This window comes from Somniosus microcephalus, chromosome 9 (genome assembly GCF_052327205.1).
Source record: "Somniosus microcephalus isolate GS21.2 chromosome 9, FLI_Smic_1.0, whole genome shotgun sequence".
NCBI lineage: Eukaryota > Metazoa > Chordata > Chondrichthyes > Squaliformes > Somniosidae > Somniosus > Somniosus microcephalus.
Window position 1 is genome coordinate 213,601,264 of NC_140995.1, and position 12,544 is coordinate 213,613,807.

The 12,544-nt window shown below is 43.1% G+C and overlaps 1 long non-coding RNA gene across 1 annotated transcript; it reads left to right on the top strand.

The window, feature by feature from the left end:
• The first annotated feature begins 1,116 nt into the window (after positions 1 to 1,116).
• LOC147113007 (uncharacterized) lies at positions 1,117 to 6,439 on the top strand. The gene is made up of 2 exons (XR_015079457.1): positions 1,117 to 1,248; positions 5,857 to 6,439. It is a non-coding gene; the product is annotated as an uncharacterized LOC147113007 (long non-coding RNA).
• Positions 6,440 to 12,544: the final 6,105 nt, after the last annotated feature.

The following is a 12,544-nucleotide window of genomic DNA, read 5'->3' on the forward strand; positions in this document are numbered from 1 at the left end:
ATGTCTACCCTTGTTGACAGTAGGCTCCCGAGGTATGGAAAGTGGCAACATGACAACAGTGACTACACTTCAAAAGTACTTCGTTGGCTGTAATGTGCTTTGGGACGTCCTGAGGTTATGAAAGGCGCAGTAGAAATACAGGCTTTTCTTTCTTTAACTACCTTTGTAACCTCTGTTAATTATTTCATCAATTAACCCTATCTACTAATTCATACTCAATGTTTATGTTTAAGTGTTGCTGACTGTGATTCTAAAATTAAACAATTGTTAGCTCATAACTTTATTGTCTGACTTTGATAATTGTCAAGAAAGGGTTAATTTATTCACTCAGTGGCTTGTGCGGATCCTGATGGGAGGTTGATAGTGTAAATGCTAACATAATCAGAACTGGTTGATGTATGACAGTTCAGCAAGCCAAATGTAAGCATCATTAACTCTTGGGCATAAACTGGGTGGTAAACCCCAGACAGTTCCTTGATAAGGAGTTACGGTGAAGGGGTTAGGCATTTATCTGGTGCCTTTGATGTATATTCTCGGAAGGTTTCGATCCCAGTGTTTTGGAGATATGTTATGTGGTGGAGATATGCCACTCACTGAGACCCCATCTGCCCTTTCAGGTGGATGTAAAAGATCCAATGGCACTATTTTGAAGAAGAGCAGGGGAGTTCTCCCCTGACCAATATTTATCCCTTAAACAACATCACTTAAAAGAACCTGGATTATCTAGTAATTATCACATTAGTGTTTGTGGGAGCTTGTTGTGAGCAAATTGGCTGACGTGTTTTCTACATTACAATAGCGACTATACTTCAAAAGTATTTAATTGGCTGTAAAGCATTTGGCGCATCCTGAGATTGTAAAAGGTGCTTTATGAATGTGTCTTTCTTTCTTTCCTTTCCTTTCTTTCTTTCTTTGACAATGTATACAGTCTATTGCTATTTTGATTTCAAACTGGTGCCTTGATTTTAATTAGACTCAGTGCTTTTGGTTTAGGGAGGGAGAAATCATCCAATCACTCCTGATTGCTATTGTGATCCCTGCTGGAAGGGATTGTGGCTGGTCATCGGGTGAGGATCGGCTGAGGCTTGGCCCCAGATGCCCCCTTCTGGTCAAATTACTTGTCAACACCTACCCTCAAGATTCACACATGAATAATGGGCCACTTTGGTAGAGTGTTCAACACCCGTGGAACCATAGCCCACCAAAGAGCCAACATTTGCAGGAGACGTAAGGACTTGATTCTTTAAGGTAAGTGGTCTATTATTTAAAATTATAACATTTTTTCCACAGCTTTATTGTTTTTAAGGACTTTACAGTAAGGTAAGTGTATTTTTAGACCCAATTTCTTAAAAAATTATTTTTTTCAAAACTTTGATTAATTGTTTAAAATAGTTTTTTAAAGTTATTTATAGTTCATTTAATTAGTGGGATGTTTTTTAAAATTTTATTTAAAGTTTAAGTAGTGTTTTGGGCGCCTGTAGTTTTCATGAGTTTGACAGTTCTTACTATCAAACTCATGAATGAAGTTTTCCCTCCCCTGATTGGCTGCCCAGTGCTCACCGGATCCCACCAGCACATCGAACTAACTACGCCGCTGGATCAGGCAAGCACAGCGCGCCGACAGCTGAACCGGGCCAGTGACAGGAATTCCAAGCAGGCCCAGGCTTCAGCTGTCGGCGCGCCGGGTAAGTGCACATCGGGGGCTTGCACGCGCGGCAAGCCCCCGAACCTAATTTCTGGGCCTATATTTTTCAAGTCTGTTGTTTTCATGTGTCAGCTTGGCTCAGTTGGTTGCACTCTCACCTCCTGAATCAGAAGGTTGAGGGTTTAAATCCTAAACCCAGCCTTGAACACTAACAAAAGCAAAATACTGTGAATGCTGAAAATCTGAAATAAAATCTTGAACACATAATCTAGGTTGATGCTTCAGTATATTGCAGCATTGTTAGTGGTCCTTTCAAGTGGATGCTAAAGAATTACTTAGAAACATAGGAACAAGAGTAGGCCATTCAGCCCCTCGAGTCTGTTCCACCATTCAATTAGATCATGGTATCTATCCGCCTTGGTACTGTAACCCTTATTACTCTTGCCTAACAAAATTCCATCAATCTCAGTTTTGAAATTTTCAATTCACCTAGCCTCAACAACTTTTTGGGGGAGAGTGCTCCAGATTCCCACTAACCTTTGTTAAGGGTGCACTACCCTCACATAAACAGCAAGAGGTTCTCCCAGTGTCTTGGCCAGCATTAGGTGGATGGTAGTGTAGTGGTATGTTACTGGACTACAAAATCAAAAGCCTGGACTAATAATCCAAAGAATGCAAGTACAAATCCCAAGGAAGAATTGAATTCAATTAAAAAAAATTGGAAATAAGTAAGTTGGTATCAGAAAAAGTAACCAAGTTAGATTGTCATAAATACCCAAATGGTTCACTAATGTCCTTTAGGGAATTAAACCTATGACACCAGTTCCACACCAATGTGGTTAACTCTTAGCTGCCCTCCAAAATGACCGACCAAGTTATATCAAGTTCAAGAAGAGGGCCCAACTTCACAGGGGAGCTAGGGATGGACAATAAATGCTGGCCTTGCTAGCGACAGCCACATCCAGAGAATGATTTTTTTTTCAATCCTCTCAACCACCATAGTTACTCATCTCATTGCTGTTTGTAGGGTCATGCTGTGTGCAAATTACTGTGTGAAAAATATGCGGCTGTGTTTCCATACACAAGCCATTGCTTATGAAGCACTTTGAGATATTTCCAAGAAGTGTGTTAAGTTGCTCCATAAATGCAAGTCTTTCTGACTAAATTTTGATCTTAGGTACTACATGGTGATATTAAACCTATTCCGAGTTGGCCTATGATTCCAACGTGAATTTGGGAAGAAGATACCAGCATGCAAACTGAAAATGATTATATAGAAAAATAATCAGGGATGAGAAGTAAACACAGGGCTAGGGGTAGTTATTTTAACCAACAGGATTGTCCCCACCAGGTGTGTGGGGACCAGGAAATTAGGCAGGTTTAATTTTCTGTATCCCAATTTGAATACCTCAAATTGTCTCAAATAAGCCTGCATTTTGAGTCCACCTGATTTGCAGACGTAAATCCTGCACATCTGATCAGAAAAAGGGCGGAGTTTTGTGAAGCCAGGTCCCTGCCCACTTATGGGCCAGTCCTATTTTCAACCATAATTTCCAGCTACCAATATAAAAGCCCAGCCATTTTTGTGCAGTTGTATGCATATGAGACAAAAATGATGATTGTGCCCCAATTCCCGTCACTTCTGCCTCATTTGTGTTGTTCCAGTTGCCAATTTAAAACGGGTTGCGGGGCGCTTGGCAGAAGGAGGAAGAGAATTTAAAGAGCCCAACGTCAACATTTGTAGCTTCAGTTCTAAACTTAATTCTGACTCAGTTTTGAAGCTGTTTGATCAGTCACACAAACAACAACAGCAACTTGCATTTATATAGCGCCTTTAATGTAGTAAAATGTCCCAAGGTGCTTCACAGGAACGTTATAAAACAAAATTTGACACCGAGCCACATAAGAAGATATTAGGGCAGGTGACCAAAAGCTTGGTCAAAGAGGTAGGTTTTAAGGAGCGTCTTAAAGGAGGAAAGAGAGGTGGAGAGATTTAGGGAGGGATTAAAATCGGGAATGCTCAAAAGGCCAGAATTAGAGGATCGCAGATATCTGAGGGTTATGGGGCTGGAGAAGATTGCAAAGACCAAATGCATCAAAGAGTACCCCCACCAGAGTGTGATTAAACCCCAGAACCATTTCCTCAGTGCTGCCAAACTACAGACCCCCCTAATGAAATCACAGGACCACTCCCTCAATGTTGTCAAACCTCAGAATCTCCCCGCTCCTCCCACCCCGGTAAAAAATTTTGGAACATACAAATATGGATACATTTGAAGGCAATTAAAAAACAAATCTCACCACCTAATTCTGAAGCCTCAACTTACTTTGAAAGGTTGGAATTTTTAGAAACATTTAATATTGAAATAAAACTCCTTGGCTTGATGATACGTGAGCTGACGTGTAGCTCCCTCTATTGCAATGATGTGGAACTTCAATTACTGTACACTGCAGGCACAATCTTCCCTCATAGATGTGAATTTACAACTAGATTGTGGAGCTACATGTATTTTTCTCCCTTTCAAAGAAAAAACAACTTGCATTTATTTAGTGCTGTTAACAGAGAAGAGACTTCCAAGGCACTACATAGAGGCTTAAGGAAAAACAGATTCTGAGCCAAAGAAAGATTAGGATGATAGCAAAATACTGCAGATGCTGGAAATCCGAAATAACAACAGAAAATGCTGGAAAAACTCAGCAGGCCAGGCAACATCCGTGGAGAGAAATTAGAGTCAACGTTTCGGGTCTAACCCTTTTTCAAAACTGGAAAGGAAATGAAATGGATCGAAAGGCAGGGCTGCGAGAGAACAAAAGAAGTGAAGAGAAGATTAGGATGGTGACCAAAGAGGTGTGTTTTAAGGAGGTTCATAAAAAAGGTGAAGGGACTTAGGGAGGGAATTCCAGAGCACGAGAGGAGGGCAAGGATGGATCCTAGGGGGACTCTGGAAGTAACGGTGAGGGGATGGGAAGAGAGGGCTTTGCTAGAGATGGCCTAGCTACAATTGGATAGGTAAGAGTAGAACCAGGTAAGGGTAGTTCCCACAGAAACATAGAAACATAGAAGATAGGAGCAGGAGTAGGCCATTCGGCCCCTCGAGCCTGCTCCGCCATTCAATGTGATCATGGCTGATCATCCAAATTCAGTACCCTGTCCCTGCTTTCTCCCCATACCCCTTGATCCCTTTAGCCTTGAAAAAGATATCCAACTCCCTCTTGAATATATTTAATGAATTGGCCTCTACTGCCTTCTGTGGTAAAGAATTCCACAGGTTCACCACTCTCTGGGTGAAGAAATTCCTCCTCATTTCTGTCCTAAATGGCCTACCCCTTATCCTTAGACTGTGACCCCCGGTTCTGGACTCCCCAACCATCGGGAACATTCTTCCTGCATCTAGTCTGTCCAGTCCTGTCAGAATTTTATAAGTTTCAATGAGATCCCCTCTCATTCTTCTAAACTCCAGCAAGTACAAGCCCAATCGACCCAATCTCTCCTCATACATCATTCCTGCCATCCCAGGTATCAGCCTGGTGAATTTTCGCTGAGCTCCTTCCATGGCAAGAACATCCTTCCTCAGATAAGGCGACCAAAACTGCACACAATACTCAAGATGTGGTCTCACCAAGGCCCTGTACAACTGCAGCAAGACATCCTTGTTCCTGTACTCAAACCCTCTCGCTACGAAGGCCAACATACCATTTGCCTTCTTAACCGCCTGCTGCACCTGCATGCTTACCTTCAGCGACTGGTGCACAAGGACACCCAGGTCTCGTTGCACTTCCCCTTCTCCCAATCTATTGCCATTCAGATAATAATCTGCCTTCCTGTTTTTGCTGCCAAAGTGGATAACCTCACATTTATCCACATTATACTGCATCTTCCATGCATCTGCCCAATCACCCAACCTGTCCAAATCATCCTGGAGTTTCTCGGCATCCTCCTCACAGCACACACGCCCACCCAGCTTTGTGTCGTCTGCAAATTTGGAGATATTACATCTAGTTCCCTTGTCTAGATCATTAATATATATTGTGAATAGTTGGGGTCCAAGGACCGATCACTGCGGTACCCCACTAGTCACTGCCTGCCACTTGGAAAAAGACCCGTTTATTCCAACTCTTTGCTTTCTGTCTGCCGACCAGTTCTCTATCCAAGTCAGTACCTTGCCCCCAATCCCATGTGTCTTAACTTTACACGCTAATCTCTTATGCAGGACCTTATCGAAAGCCTTCTGAAAGTCCAAACCGAGCTGGACAACAGAGGAGAGGTGTTGGAAGAGGATGGTGTGATTAACCAAGTCAAAAGCTGCACAGAAGTTGAAGAGAATGGCTGATAATGCACCATGAACACAGAAATGCTACAGAGATCCAGAAAATCTTTATCTCCTCAAAACTCTCCCTCACCTAGTCCTTCCACAGACTCAGGGCCAAATATGCCAAGGCCATCGCCACATATTGGATAAGCCGCTACAGCTGTGGTGGTTTCTAATCTGTGGATATTCGCTTGTGGTGGCTGTAAGCTGCCTTTTCATAGGGGTACACACTAGATGTCTAGATGTTAAAAATTGGTAGAGGACCCAGTCACCTCCTGTGGCCAGTGCACATCCCTCCCTATGTGAATGCAATCCTTGCTCTGGTGGCAGTGCAAGTTATTTGTGTGCTGTGCAAAGATTGTGCTCTGCCTTTTTTTCTGCAATTGTATAGAAAAAAGGAAAGCTTGTTTGGATGCTCCGCATATTTCCTCCCAGTGTCCTGTGCTCCAATATTAATAAAGTATGCACTTACTTTGGCACACCTCCTGATTGTATTAAACATCTTCCTTATTTGTATCCAGGTCTTAAAGATATATGAGACCCCATTCACTCTCTAATTCCATCCATTCAGCTTGCACCTCTGTGTTTTCAGCGGAGGGTGGTCTTATCCATTGTATAGTTAACTGCCCTCACAACTCTGCCTTCTACCAAAATATGGTGGTGTCTTAGAATCTCTTGGGTATAGGCATTGCGAAAATAAAACATTTCTGCTATCATACGATCTCTTCAAACATCATCCATGGGACAGGGATCTCTGGTGTTGGCTTGCTTTTCAAAAGATTATTATAGCAGTTAGATGGCTTTATGTCTGGGCACAGGAACCAGCAGAACCATTTTTTCCTTCCAGCCTTTAAATGAGTGATTCTAACCCTCTATAAATCACTAGTGAAGTCACATTTGGAATATATTAAATTTCAGGCGCATTACCTTCAAAAAGATGTTGCTGTATTAGAGTCCAGGGAACAACTTGAGGCTCTAAGAGAGTTGTAGAGTTGAATTTGTTTTCATTGGGCGAAAAACTAAGGTGGGGGGGGGGGAGGAGACATGATCCAGATTTTTTAAATGTTGAGAGGCATAAATAATGTTGATTCAAGTGCACAAGTAGGGACAGAGGTTTAAAGTTAACACTTTTTCCACATTGTAGCATCAGAGGACTGAGTTATGAGGAAAGGTTGGAGCCACTTGGGCTTTTCAGTCTTGAAAGGAAGTGTCTGAGAGGTGATCTGTAATGCACTGCCCGAAAGGGTGGTGGAAGCAGATTCAATTGTAATTTCAAAAGGGAATTGGAGATATACTTGAAAAGGAGAAATTTGCAGGGCTATGAGGAAAGAGCCGGAAAGTGGGACTAATTGGGTATCTCTTTCGAAGAGCCAGTATAGGCACGATGGGCCAAATGACCTCCTTCTGTGCTGTATGATTCTATCTTACAGAGGTGTACAATGGGTAAACTGCAACAGTTAGACAAGAGGTCAGTCAGTGGTTCAAACTAGTAAAAGGTGAATTTATGCTGGTTGGATATCAGGAAGCTTTTTACAAAGAGTAATCAATACATAGGATGGTCTTCTGGATAGAGTAACAGAGATGAAAACCTTCACAGAATCATTTAAAATGAATTGGGGGGTGGGTGGAGGGAGCAAGAAAGGGCTTCAGAGTCATTATAGGTGAATAAATGAAGATGGGCTGAATAACCTTCCTCATCAACAACTATATTGTGATCAGATTCTCAGCAATAGTAGTTGACACTTTGTGTTTCTTTAAAAAGGAACTGAGTAAATTTCTGGATGGGAGTTAAAAGTTTCAGAGATAGAGGTGGTAAATTTACTCTCTGTGTTTTTCTTAATCTCACTCATTGCTGTTTATCTCACACAGTTCTCTTGGTTCCTTTGTTCATTGATTCTCGGGATGTGGGCGTCACTAGCAAGACCAGTATTTATGGCCCATCCCTCGTTACCCTTGAGTAGATGGTGGTGAGCCTTATTCTTGAACATGTGGTGAAGGTGCTCCCACAATGCCGATAGGTAGGGAGTTACAGGAGTTTGATGGTGATATAGGTCCAAGTCTGGATGGTGTGTGACTTGGAGGGGAACCTGGAGTTTATGGTGTTCCCATGCACATGTTGCCCTTGTCCTTCTCGGTCCTCCCGTGGCAGCATTTCAAAGAAGATCAGGGCAGTTCTCCCTGGTGGCCTGGCCAATATTTATCCCTCAATCAACATCACTAAAACAGATTATCTGGTCATTATCACATTGCTGTTTGTGGGACCTTGCTGTGTGCAAATTGGCTGTCGCGTTACTTTCATTACAACAGCGACTACACTTCAAAAAGTACTTCATTGGCTGTAAAGTGAGTTGGGCCATCCTGAGGTTGTGAAAGGTGCTACAGTAAACTCTTGTTTAAACGGCACTTTATCATCCGGAATACTTTAATAACCGGCAAAATAGACATATCACAATACAAAACAACACCTCAATAACCGGTAATCTTGCCGAATCCATCCAGCACTCGTTTTGCTGAGTCCGAGTCTCCCGCAGTGGCGAGTTAGTCAGTGGTGATGGTGAGTGGAAAAGCAGCACCGTGGTAGGGTATACCTCTCTGTTATCCAGAATTTTTCATCAACCGGTACCATCCTGGTCCCATAGGTGCCGGATAAGAAAAAGTTTACTGTATATAAATGCAAGTCTTTCTTTTAATGTTGATCTCAACAACAACAACTTGCATTTATATAGAGTCTTTAACGTAGTAAAACATTCCAAGGTGCTTCACAGGAGTCTTATTGGGCAAAATCTGACATGGAGCCACATAAAGAGATATTAGGACAAGTGACCAAAGCTTGGTCAAAGAGGTAGGTTTTAAGGAGCGACTTAGAGAAGAGAGAGGTAAAGAGGCAGGGAGGTTTAGGGAGGGAATTCCAGAGCTTAGGCTGCTGAAGGCATGATCACCAATGGTGGAGCGAAGCAAATTGTGGATGTGCAAGAGGCCAGAATTGCTGTATTTCTCGCTCGTTGCTGTTTCTCTCACTGCTCCCTTGCCACCGTTTCTCACACTCTCTTTATTGCTGCTGTCTTTTGTTGCTGTTTCTCAACACTGTGTCATCATTCATTTCTTGCTTTCTGATAAGGCAAGGATTAAATGATTCGCCACCAATACTGCACTTTACTTAGGCTGTGAATATTTTCTTATTATTGGGGTAGGTTTAATGTGGTACGACACAAACATGCCAAGTACTGCATCCTATATTAAATGCTAGACATACAAAGGTGAATACCAATACATTTCCTACATAATTTATGGACATTCCAATGACAGGTTTTTCCAATTATCCCTAATTTAATGTATGCTTGGGCCCAAAAATTTGATGTTTCAATCTTAACCGGGTGTTCACATTAACCAATCCTACAGTCTGTTTGGGGGACATCTGCAATTTGGAGCTCAAGATGGTACGAGCAGTCAAAACAAGCGTCTCTGATTTTTGTTCATCTCTCCCTATTTGTTTTCTTTTTTTGTGGGCTCTGCCTCCTATAGTTTGGTTCAGAGGTCAGCACCAAACAAAGTCTTGAACTAATACAAACAGATTGATATTGGCAGAGTCATTTCAAAAAGCACAGCTCAATGCACCAGATACTTTTACCTAGGCTTATCTGCTACTTGTTGCTTCCTCCAAGAGCGAGTGCATCCTGTGTGGTTCCCTGATTTATTTGGATCTTTCTCTGTTGAATGTAAACCAACAATTCTCTAAAGACAACATTTCCTGTTTTTTTCGTGCCTTTTCAGAGTGCAGGACCAAAAAACTCCCAACCACCTGGGCTGATTGCATCATTACGAAAGCAAAGTTTGAACACCTAAAAGGTAGCAGGTTCTTGATGAAGTCAGTAAATGCTCTCATTGTTGATCTTCAGTGAGACTGTTGCTGCTCCAGTGTAGTTATTAAGCCAAGTGCAAATGACTGCTAAAGATGAAGCCATAAACTGTAACATTTAGTAGAATCATGAGCTTTTTCCCCGTGCAAATTTCCTCTGGCCCCTTGTTCTATCATCACAGTTTAATTTAAATTCATATTTTGGATCTACATTTTTGCATCATGATGCCACCTTTTGGCCTTTCGAGTTTGAAATGCTCAAGTTTCTCCAGTCTGTCTTTATAACTCAGTTTTCTGATACCAGGGCTCAGTCTTATGGCTTTCTCTGTAACTCCTCCAGGGCTTAAATATTTCCCTTGTGTCTAGCTGACCAGAACTGTGCACTGTACTCTAAATGTGGTCTTAACAGAACAATGTATAGTTTAGGCATGACTTTCTCCGATTTGCTCTATTGGCCATACAGTTAGCATTCTTTTTGCTTAATCAATTGTTGCAGTTCCTACATTACAACAGTGGCTACACTTCAAAAGTACTTCATTGGCTGTAAAGCATTTTGGGATGTCCGGTGGGCATGAAGGGTGCTATATAAATGCAAGCTTTTCTTTCTTTCTTTCACTGCAGTAATTAGACATATTAATTAAGTCCGTTAAGGGTAAGGTGTTAGAGATTTTTGAGATATGTGGCTAGTTAGGACTGTGCATTGTGCAAGATCTGAGCTGACATCTGCGCAGTTACCTCTGCGTTACCTGCAGAAACCACTCTCGACCACTACTGTTGTCACTGAAACTAAAGCAAAATACTGCGGATGCTGAAAATCTGAAATAAGACAGAAAATGCTGGAAATACTCAGCAGGTCAGTCAGCATCTGTGGAGAAAAAGAGGTCGATGACCTTTCATCAGAACCGTTGTCATTAAAACACGCCACTTTTTAAAAAAACGTAAGTTATAACTTTTTCTTTCCAACATAGCTGGACTGTGCCGGCTTTTATAGACTCCCCGCTGATGACACCTTAAAAATTCTCATCCCAAAACCAACTCAAGTGGGTGCAGAACAGGGAATCGAACCTGCAGCCGCTGCTCCCTTGCTGCTCACTACACTGCTCTTCAGAGTGTGGAAAGAAAAGGAAAGGCTTGCAATCGGGTACGTTAACATAATTGTTATGTCACTGGACTAGTAATCCAGTAGGCCTGGACTAATGGAGACATGAATTCAAATCCCACCACAGCAGCTGGGGAATTTAAATTCAGTTAATAAACAAATCTGGAATAAAAAGCTAGTGTCAGTAATAGTGACCATGAAACTACCGGATTGTCGTAAAATCCCATTTGGTTCATTAATGTCCTTTAGGGAAGAAAATCTGCTGTCCTTACCTGCTCTGGCCTACATGTGACTCCAGACCCACAGCAATGTGGTTGACTCTTAACTGCCCTCTGAAATGGCCTAGCAAACCACACAGTTGTATAAGGTGACTCACCACTGTTGTGTATGTACCTTTAAGGGAATAACTGGTCTTAGACTGCAGTACCGGCAGTGACCACCCCTGTATAAAAGGCCCTAGCAGGCTTCTGTAGTTTCAGTTTCAAGCTGCCCCTTGTTCAGTAAAATACCTGTTAAACTGTTCTCCCGAAGTCCGTGTATTATTGAGGTGCGGACTTTACAGTGGCGACGAGTAAGTTCGAACTCACCTGCAGTGTGGCATCATCTCACGGGGATCTCGTCTGAAAGGAAGGTCCCGGCAGGTCGTAGTCTGAGCAATGGGCGTCGACCGAGGGCAACCGCCCAAAGAATCCATCGGTGTTTGGAGAATTGCGGGAGAGACTGTGGTTCCAGCGAATCGTGCTGGTAGCAGGTAGCGCGCTGACCCTTCCGGACTGCGGCGGGCTCAAGCTCGATCGAGCGGCTCTACAAATCGGGCCACGCAGCGTCGCCGGGAAAAGAAAACAAGAGAGAGAGGGTGGAGCGCACAGGGCGCGGTCGGTGCTCGAGAACAGGACAGCGGAGAGAAACTAAACGGGGGGGGAAGGAAAGCGAGACGCGCCGAAGCTGCGGGTCGCCGCCATTACCCCGTAGAACGCTAGGAGCAGCGTGGCAGTAAGGGGAAGAAGCAAAAGCGCGGGAGGCGCCATTTTATCCCATTGGGGAAGAAGCAAAAGCGCGGGAGGCGCCATTTTATTCCATTGGGGAAGAAGCAAAAGCACGGGAGGCACCATTTTAAATCGCCCAAGATGCCGAAAAGTGGCAGTATCACTGCTTTCGACAACGAGGTAGAAGACTGGACCACGTATGTGGAAAGAATTGAAGTGTACTGCAAGGCAAATGAGGTGGCTGATGGAAAGAGGGCGTCGGTATTATTAAATCTGATGGGTGTGAGTACGTACGGCCTATTGCGGAATTTAATTACCCCAGCTAAACCAATGGAGAAAAGTTTTGAGGAGATTGTTCATATCTTACAGGAACACCTAAGCCCTACACCACTGCTGATAGCAGAAAGATTCAAGTTCCATAAAAGAAACCAGCACAAAGATGAGAGCAATGCTGACTATCTTACGGAACTACGCAAGTTATCGAAGCACTGCCAGTTCGGAGCAGGACTGGCAGACACCTTACGGGATAAGTTTGTCTGCGGGCTCCAGCGTGAAGGAACCCAGAAACGACTACTTTCAAAAAAGGACCTGACGCTAGAACAGGCTTTCAGCGTGGCAGTATCCTACGAAGCAGCAGCACGGGGAGCT